Source organism: Orycteropus afer, unplaced genomic scaffold (genome assembly GCF_000298275.1).
Source record: "Orycteropus afer afer isolate SDZICR_OR568_19922 unplaced genomic scaffold, OryAfe1.0 scaffold00323, whole genome shotgun sequence".
In the NCBI taxonomy this organism is placed as follows: domain Eukaryota; kingdom Metazoa; phylum Chordata; class Mammalia; order Tubulidentata; family Orycteropodidae; genus Orycteropus; species Orycteropus afer.
Window position 1 is genome coordinate 26,704 of NW_006921910.1, and position 9,504 is coordinate 36,207.

Sequence of the window (9,504 nt, forward strand, 5' to 3'; positions counted from 1 at the left end):
GAGCCACAACAGAAAGGGGAGAGCTTGAGCTTGGCAGTGTTTGAAAAGCTGAAATCGAGAGGACAGGACCCAGAGGACCGCTGTGTGCCGCTCGGCATCTGAATGGCCAGTGGAGAACGGTCCTGCGGCCTCTGTGGGCGCAGGCTACACCTCCCTTGGTGATGCCATTTCTAAAGAATGTTATTGTCCAGCCGCTTCTCTCTCCTGGGCCAGTGCAGCTTCCCTCTCCCATTCCAGTCACATTTACTTTTTCCGTCAATTGTTACTATTTGCTTCTTTTTCTTTTCCAGATCCTTCCTTAAAACCTCCCCTTTTAATTTTTAAATATTCTTTCCTGTCTGCTATATTCGGTAGTGGATTAGGAACTGAAGTATTTTAACACGGAATTTGATTTTGATTTTTAATGGACTGCATTAAGACCCTCAGGTAGCACTTTGGCAATATTAAAATGAAGAAGGTGGGTGATAACTTCACTGGAACTATTCTTATCAGAGTGATCATCTAGAAATTTGTCAGGAAGGCAAGGAAGAGAAACAATGATTTACAAGGGGAGTATGGTGTTTATTATGCTTTTTCTTGCATCAGTAACATAGTGTCTTTATTTCTAGTGTTTTTCTCAGGGGTGGTACATCCGTACAGATTCAGATCTTCGACCATTTCATTTTTTCTTTGAATCCCTTTGTCAAGCACAGTGGGAAAGTGGAGGCATTGAATCTTGATTGCTGGCATATGCATCCTGATTCTGGCACTTAAGTGTGTGTCCCTGAATGCAGTTTCCTCCTGTGTAAAGCTGTGTGACATTTAAATGAGGTGCTCCCAGTTTGACCAAGCGCAATGCCTAGCTTTGCTCTGGGGCTGGTGGGTTGGCCATGAAGTTTTAGTTGGTTGTACATGGCAGCGCTGAGCACTGAGCTCTCTTTTGCTTATGTGATTGTATCCATCCATGTATAGATGAGTGCTGAGACACTGCCTTCCGTGTACTACTGCTTGCTATCACAGTAAGGAAGCTATCTTACATGACATGCACAACCCAGACAAAAGCTGCAGGGTATAGCACTTACCCGTACTACCCTTAGGAGCTCGAGTGGCATATTGGGGAAGGCATTTGGCTGTTTACCAGATCAGCGGTTCAAACCTACCAGTTGCTCTTCAGTAAGAAGATGAGGGAATCTATTTCCATAAAGATTTGCAGCCTTGGAAACCCAATGGGGGATGCTATGAATCGGAATCAACCCAATGGCAGTGGGTTTGGTTTTGGTTTTGGTACTACCTTTACAAGGTAAAGTCTGCTAGAATATTTTCTGTTTACAAAAAAATGTTGGAAATAAAAAGGGGGGACCAGGTGTGCTGGTCTGATAGAGCCTGTTGGAACCACTGAGACCATAGCCCCTAGCTGCCCTTCAGGTCAGGAATTGAACCCATACCTGTAGCTTCCAGACAAACAAAAGACAGGCATATGAGTTGAACATTTACCTGAGTTAGATACACTCCTTGGAGAGAACAGTCATGGGAGAAAGAAGGGCTATTTATGCACAGGGAGACAGCTCAGGGCCAGGAGTGCATGGACGGATGGACACAGGGAAGAGGTGACTGTCGGAAGGAAGTGGGAGGAGAGCTGTTGCATTGTGGTAAATTGTGGTCAATGTCATGAGACAAAGTTTATGTGAACTGCTGTATGGAACATTAATTTGCTCTGTAAATTTTCACCCAAATCACAGTAAAAAAAAAAAAAAAGAAAAAATTGTGAGGGACCAACTCAGTCAATCTCACTGCTCTCTAATGGGTTAACTGTAGAACGTTGTTGTTGTTAGATGCTGTCGAGTCCACTCCAACTCATGGGACCCCATGTACGACAGAACAAAACCCTGCCCGGTCCTTCGCCATCTTCATGATCAATGGGATGATCAAGTCCATTGTGGTGGTCACTGTATTCTGTGTGCCTTCCATTGTAGGGGACTCACCTTCCAGCACTTTGCTAGACAATGTTCTATTGTGACCCATAGGGTTTTCACTGGCTAATTTTCAGGAATAGATTGCCAGGCCTTTCTTCCTAGTCTTAGTCTGCAAGCTTGGCTGAAACCTGTCCACCATGGTTGTCGCTGCTTGTATTTGAAATACCAGTAGCATAGCTTCCGGCATCACAGCGCCACACATGCCACCACAGTAGGACAACTTGGCAGACAGGTGAGGGAATGCGTCTAACAGCTTTGCATGAGTGAGATAGCGATGAAGGTAGCAACAGCACCCACATCCTCTGATTTTTTTTTTTTTCTTAAGTGTCACAGATGGCTTGGAATCCTGAAACTATTTCTTCCCACTGAAAATGAAGTACTCAGTAGGGTCTCTGTATGTGTATATATTTTTAAACAGCTTTATTGAGGTGTAATTTACATATCATAAAATTCTGTACACATTGATAAAATGTACAGATTGATGAATTTTAGTAAATTTATGCATTTGTGTAGCCTTCAGCACATTCCCTTTTAGAGCATGTCTGTTGCTCCCTAGCGTTCCCTATTCCACTCCAACCCCCGATGACCACTGGTCTGCCTTCTGTCTGTGTGTATATTTTGAAATGCCCACTTTTCTAGTCCTCTTGGAAAAGGTGTGTTTCAGAAAGTAGGCTCTCCTGCTGGCCCCCAGTCAGGCCTGGGGCCTGCACGTGGGGCCCATTGGGAGGGCTGGGTCTCGGAAGCTGGTTTGTACACATGTTGGCTGGGATAGGGCCTTGCAAGCTAGCTACACAGGGGAGGCCCATAGCTGACTGGGGGTATCCAGCCGAGGCCCCCAGCCTGCCTTGGCTCCCCTCCCTTAGCTCTGTGCATCTCGGATGCCATTCCTAGGCGACAAGCCTGCATTTCCGATGACATTGGTAACAGATCCTGAGCACCTGTTCTGCCAGCCCCTGAGGAGAAAGTGCTGTGTCTGCCACTGTGCAGGCAGCCTGTGCCTGTCTCTCACCCATCCAGGCACTCAGGTCCAAACCCACACACCTGCCCACCAGCCTCCTCAGTTGGGAAGCCCTGTGTACAAAAGGCTTGCTAGCCACTGGAAACCTGTGTCTGGGTGGCAAGTGCCATTTCTTGTTGGTCAAGGGAGGTGGAAGCACCCCAGCTGCATGTGAGATGGAGCACCTCTTGGGGCATGTAAGCTTGTGGGGTCAGGACAGAGTTGAATGAGGTGGCATTCTTGCCCTGCAGGGACAGACACTAGGGTAGAAGCCACATGCACAGATAACCATGTTCTAATTGTAGTTTTAGTAAATGTTGCAGGAGAAAGTGCTGAGGCTGGCCACAGAAAGGAAAGCCTCTTACTTCCTGCTGGGATGGGCTGGGGCTGGACAGGAGGCATGTGGACAGCTTTGTGGAAGGAGGGTCAGGATGGGAACAGGAAGGGGGTGGGCGGGAAGCATGGCAGACGGAAAAAGAATCCAAATTTGGGGATGGCAGTTCCTGTGGCTGGAGCAGGGGAGCTCATGGTTCCTGCACGAGGTTTTATGGTCTTAGAAACTTGTTTTTTTTTTTTTTTTTCAAAACCCCACTGAGCACTTGTGGAAGACAACTCCTCAGGCCAGACATTTCTTAAGTGGTTACAGTTTGCTGGGTGGCTTTGGCAGTGATTATTCGTAGACTCAAATGATGACAGACCCCAGATGAGACCCTGGAGCTGTGTCATCCGCAGCCACATGGGATGGTGGATTGAGCACTTGAATGGCAGCTGGCCAGAATCGAGATGGGCTGGAATTATAAAACACACACCCACTTTCAAAGACTTCCTACCCAACAAAAGAATGTAAAATATCTTGTTTATAATTTTTTATATTTATTACAGTTGGAATGGTATTGTTATGGAGATATGGGTTAAATAAAATCTCTTCAAATTAATATCATATACTTAATTTTGCTTTGTTAAGTATGCTGACTCAAGTGTGGTGCTCGTGGTATTTCTGTTGACCAGTGTTGCCTAGAGAATTCTTTTGCCAGTTGAGCTGAAGGCTGTATGTTACTTTATATTGTATTGCTAGAGCAAATAGATGGAGGTGAAGAATGTGTTTTCCCATCCTCTCAAGAGTCTGCACTTGATGGACTTGATGAGAAATTCCTTTTCTGGGTGACTGTCTGGTCAGGGGACCCTTGCTGGAGGGGTGCAGGCAGCTGGGGACCCCACTAGTTTTGATTTCCTTTGGGTAGTAGTCTTGTACCTGGCCTGAGGTCTGCTTTCTCAATTCTGTGTTGTAGCACCTGAATTACAGGCTTTTAAACTCTGTTCCTCTTGTACAAGATTATGCTGCTAAATTGGAATAATAATGACATTCTCCCTGTGTTCAGGAAAGAAACATAACATGGAAGGAAAACAAGCAGCTATGGGATATGTGGTATGTCCCAGAAGCCTTTGTATCAGTCACAGTGTCACTGTTCATCATGCTCATATAAAGATGAGAAAACTGAGGCACAGCCGGACTGAGTCCAGGCGCGTCCTCAGTGTTTGTTGTTAGCGGCTGTCGAGTCAGCCCCTGACTCACAGTGACCCCATGTACAACAGAATGAAACATTGCCAGGTCCTGGACCACCCCCATGTTGGGATGCAGATTGGACCCTTGTGATCCCATAGGGTTTTCACTGGCTGATTTTTCGAAGTAGATCACCAGGCCTTTCTTCCTAGTCTGTCATAGTCTGAAAACCTGTTCAGCATCTTGGCAACACACAAGCCTCCGCTGACAGACAGGTGGTGGCTGCTCATGAGATGCATTGGCCAGAAATCAAAGCCACGTCTCCCACATGGGTGGCGGGAATTCCACCACTGAACCACCAATGCCCTATGCATCTTCATGCACTTATAAGTGCTGATAGTATAGTTACCTCAGTTTTAAATGTTTCTTCCGTAAGATCTGTAAAATTGATGGCTATTTATGCTTGTTATCAAGGAGCTCTGGTGGCGTAGTACCTAAGGCATTTAACTGCTAACCAGAAGATTGGTGGATCAGACTCACCAATCACTCCTCCGAAGGAAGACTGGAAAATCTACTTCCATAAAGATTTGCTGCCTTGGAAACCCAAAGGGGGAGGGGTCGCTGTGAGTCGGAGCAAACTTGATGGCAGTGAGTTTGGTGTTTTTTTGTTTGTTTGTTTGTTGTTATGCTCTGGTAGCATAGTGCCTAAAGGCACTTGACTGCTAACCAGAAGGCTGGTGGTTCAAACCCACCAGCCACTCCTTGGGAGGAAGATGGGGCAATCTACTTCCGTAGTGATACTGACTCAGAAACCCAAGGAGGGGTCATTATGTGTCAGGTCTGACTCAACAGCATATAACAACAACAACAACAACAATGCTCTGCTGGCATAATGCCTAAGGCATTTATTTGACTGCTAACCAGAATGCTGGTGGTTCAAACCCACCAGCCACTCCTCGGAAGGAAGATTGGGCGATCTACTTCCGTGGAGATAACTGCCTTGGAAACCCAAGGAGGGGTCACTATGAGTTGGAGTCGATTCAACAGCAGTGAGTTTGGTTGTCAGTATGATTCAACAAAAATCAATACTAAGGGACCTGTGGTATATTGTTAAATCACTTCTTTGTGGTATTTTTTGGGTGCTCTGACTTCCGTTGCACCAGTGCCTGAACAAGTTTGAGAACCACTAGGATCATGAAGGAAGCTGAGCCCCGAGAAGGTGACCACTCTTCCTAAGTGCCTCCTGGGCTAATTTGTTTTAGGACAGTTTCTTCTTTGCTGGAGGATAGAACGTCTTGCCAAGATCTTGCCTCTTTGTCTGCTGTGGACACTCCCTTCCTGATGGACAGGCCCACAGTCAGGAAACCACAATATGGATCAGAAGCTTACTCAGTAGAGAACCCAAACAAAAGGATAGCAGAGGTCTTCAGTGCTATTTCATCAAACTTCAGTAGCCTGACAATCACCTTTCTTCCTTCTAAGGATATATGGTTCTAAAAACAGAACTGTCTGAGTGAGGGGTGACCCTGGATTGCTCTGGCCTCCCCATTCCTACTCTTCTTATAATCTAGACCTTGCTGATCTCAGCTGAACTTGAAAGGCCCTTTTCTTTTTCCATTCTGTCTTCTAATGTTTTCTTGACTTAATTGGTCCCATCCTAGTTTCTGATGCTGGTTTGTGAAATTGGCCTGACAAATTTATCAAACACTTCAGTAAAGGCCTGTGGTGCTCTCTAGGGCTCTGGTTTAAAAAGGTGAACCAGAGGGAACAGTATTCTTCCTTTTAAGGAACTCAGGCTAATAGGGGAGGTAGCCATAATAATAATAACTATTATTATTACACTATGAAGCGATAAACACTGTCCAAATAGAAATATGGGCAGTGGTCCTTTCTAACTCCTTTTCCCCAGGACTCCATGGTGGGGTAATTCATACCATCCAGCCCTGTCCAGGTAAACACACAATTTAAGTAAAAACAGTATGGCAACTGACCATGCCCTTCAATCAGGTTGACTCATGCTAAGCCTTTCTCCACACAGAGATTCATATTAATAGTATGTGCTCTTGTTCCCTAGTGCTACTCTGACAGGAATATACCACAAATGGGATGGCTTTAACAAACAGGAATTTATTCTCTTACAGTTTGGAGGCTTTAAGTCTGAGTTCAAAGTGCCAGGCTCTAGGGGCTGGGTGAAAGCCCATCAACCTTGGGCTTCAGCTCTGCCTCCTGCTCCCAGCCCACTGAAGCTGGAGGCTTTTCTTCACTCATACAGCTGCTGGCTGCTGAGGCTGACAAACCTCAAGGTCGACAGGTAAAAAGGCACAGTCCCAGTGTTATCAAACCACACAGCAGGCCATTAACTCAAGTCCATTAAAAGTCCCAAGATCGGCAGAGCGTGGCAGGCTGCTGAACAACAACTCAGCTACATGCAGGGTTCAAGCGTGTGTAAGCTGGAGACCGTTCCCAAAGTTGCTGCTTAGACACGGGAAGCGGACCGCATCCCTAAGGCAGCAGCTACTCAGCTGCTTGGGGTAGATCCCACCATGGAGTTGATTGCCAATTTCATCATGGGGAACAACTACCACCAGCTGCCCAGCCACTCAACCAGGCCCAGCCAAGTTGACACACAAACTTAACTACCACAGTATTCAATACGGCTTAGATGGTATCTGATCTCCTTGTTCATCACAGAACCCACTGGATTTTGCATTGTCTTGGCTGTTGTCTGCATTTGGCTAACTTGGTGTGATTCACTGAAGATGCTCAAATCACTGAATGAGACAGAAATACTCAGACTTTCAACAGATTCCGGTCCTTTCCCTACTTTATCCAGATTCCAAGTATGCTAGCTAGCTAACTGCTGTGACAGACAGCTCTAAAATCTCAGTCGCTTAATAGTATATAGATAGAGCTCTGGTGGTGTAGTGGATAAGACATCTGGCTGCTAACCAGAAGGTCAGTGGTTCAAACCCACCAGCCACTCCATGGAAGGAAGATGGGATGATCTACTTCAGTAAAGATTTATAGCCTTGGAAACCCAATGGAGGTCGCTGTGAGTTGGAATCAACTTGATGGCAGTGAGTTGTTTTTTTTTTTTTTTAAATAGTATAGATGTTTCTTGGTCACCTCAGTTCAAAATGGGTTATGAGGATGGGGGAGGGGCTTCCAAGACACAGTGATCCACATAGCCTTTCAGAAACTCAAGCTCCTTCCTTGGTGTGACCCACCTCTCCTCTAGGGCTTTGCAGTCCTTCTGAATCCTCTGCTTTTGGCCAGTAGGCAAGGGAACAGGAAGGGCATGGAGGAGCCTGCAAGAAGTTCATGGGACAGGTCTGGAAGTGGTGTAAGTTCCCTCCGCCCACATTCCACTGGCTAGAGTCCAGTCACAAGGCTCCACCCAACTGCAGAGACGCTGGGAAATGTGATTTTTTTTTTTTTCATGTGTCCAAGAGGCAAATGAAATGGGTTTAGCATTGTGACACAGTAAATCTGAAGTCTCTGGTACATGTGGACCTGATTTTGGGGAAAACAGGAGAGAGTTACAGCTTGTTGATACCAAAGTAACAAGACCTACTGATGTGCCTCTGGTTTTTGAGATTGAAAACTTTGAGACTGGAGTGAATCCACTTTTTGAGAGTTTGCTTTATGCCACTTTGCTTTTACTAAAGACCTACATTAGTACCTGTTTTCGCTAATCAAATGAAATCCGAAGAGGATTTTCATTTTTACGAAAAAAGGCCAAAAGGGAAACTGGTGTTCAGCTTTTTTCAGTGAGCTGTTAAAGAGGCTGTGCACTCCGAACAGCGAGAGTGGTGTCACCAAGCTCCTTCCCTGGGAACCACTGGGCAATCAGCATCAAGCTGCAATAGCTTTGAACTGTGTTAGTGTTATTTTAGGTTTCATGTGTTATTTGGTATGATTTGGAGTATCTTTTGGGTCTGAGAATGCTTAAAAATTTTTCTCATGTAAAGTAATGGTAATTGCTTCTTTGCCTTACACCATTTCAGCTAAAAGGTTTCACAGGAGCCACTCTACTTTTGGATAGCAGGGGAAACCTGTATTGCCAGGGTTCCTTTGAAAGTAGTTTTGTGCTACTCATGGAAAGGACTTCACCCATGCTTCATTCTCTTTCATCATTTGTCTTGGGGACTTATTGCCATTAAGAAAACCTCTTTCTTTGCAATGTTTTTTTTTTAAAATGGATTTTATTGAAATATAATTTATGTACAGTGAAATACACAACACTAAAGTGACATGAGTCGATGTTTTTTTTTTTTTTTTTTTTTTCAGTGTTCCCTACCCTCCCTCCCACCCCTGGCAACCAGCAAAGAAAATTTCCCTCCGTATATAAACCTTTCCTTGATCCTCCACAACAACGAACTAATACTATATTTGTCCTTCTATGATTGACTTATTTCACTCAGCATAATGTCCTCCAAGTTCATCCATGTTATGCGGTGTTTTGCAGACTCTACATTATTCTTTAATGCTGCATAGCATTCCAGTATAGGTGTAGGTACCATAGTTTGGTCATCCACTCTTCCGCTGAGGGGCATGTAGGTTGTTTCCATCTTTTTGCTATTGTAAATAGTTGCTGTGATGAACATGGGTATGCATATATCTGTTCCTGTTCTGGCTCTCACCTCTCAAGGATATATATCTAGTAGTGGGATTGCTGGGTCAAATGGTATCTCCAGTTTCAGCTTTCTAAGGACTTGCCATATTGCTTTCCGCAGTAGTTGTATCACTTCACAGTCCCACCAGCACTGTATGAGAGTCCCAATCTCTCCACATCCCCCCCAGCATTTGTTGTTTTCTGTCTTGTTGAATCTTGCCATCAGTGCTGGGGTGAGATGGTATCTCATTGTTGTTTTGATTTGCATCTCTCTGATGCTCAATGATTGTGAGCATCTCTTCATGTATTATTAGCTGGCCACCTGAATATCCTTCTTGGTGAAATGTCTATTCATGTCTTCTGCCCATTTTTCAATTGGATTGTTAATTCCTTTGGTGTTGAGGTGTTGGAGTTTTCTATAAATCTTAGAGATAAGTCC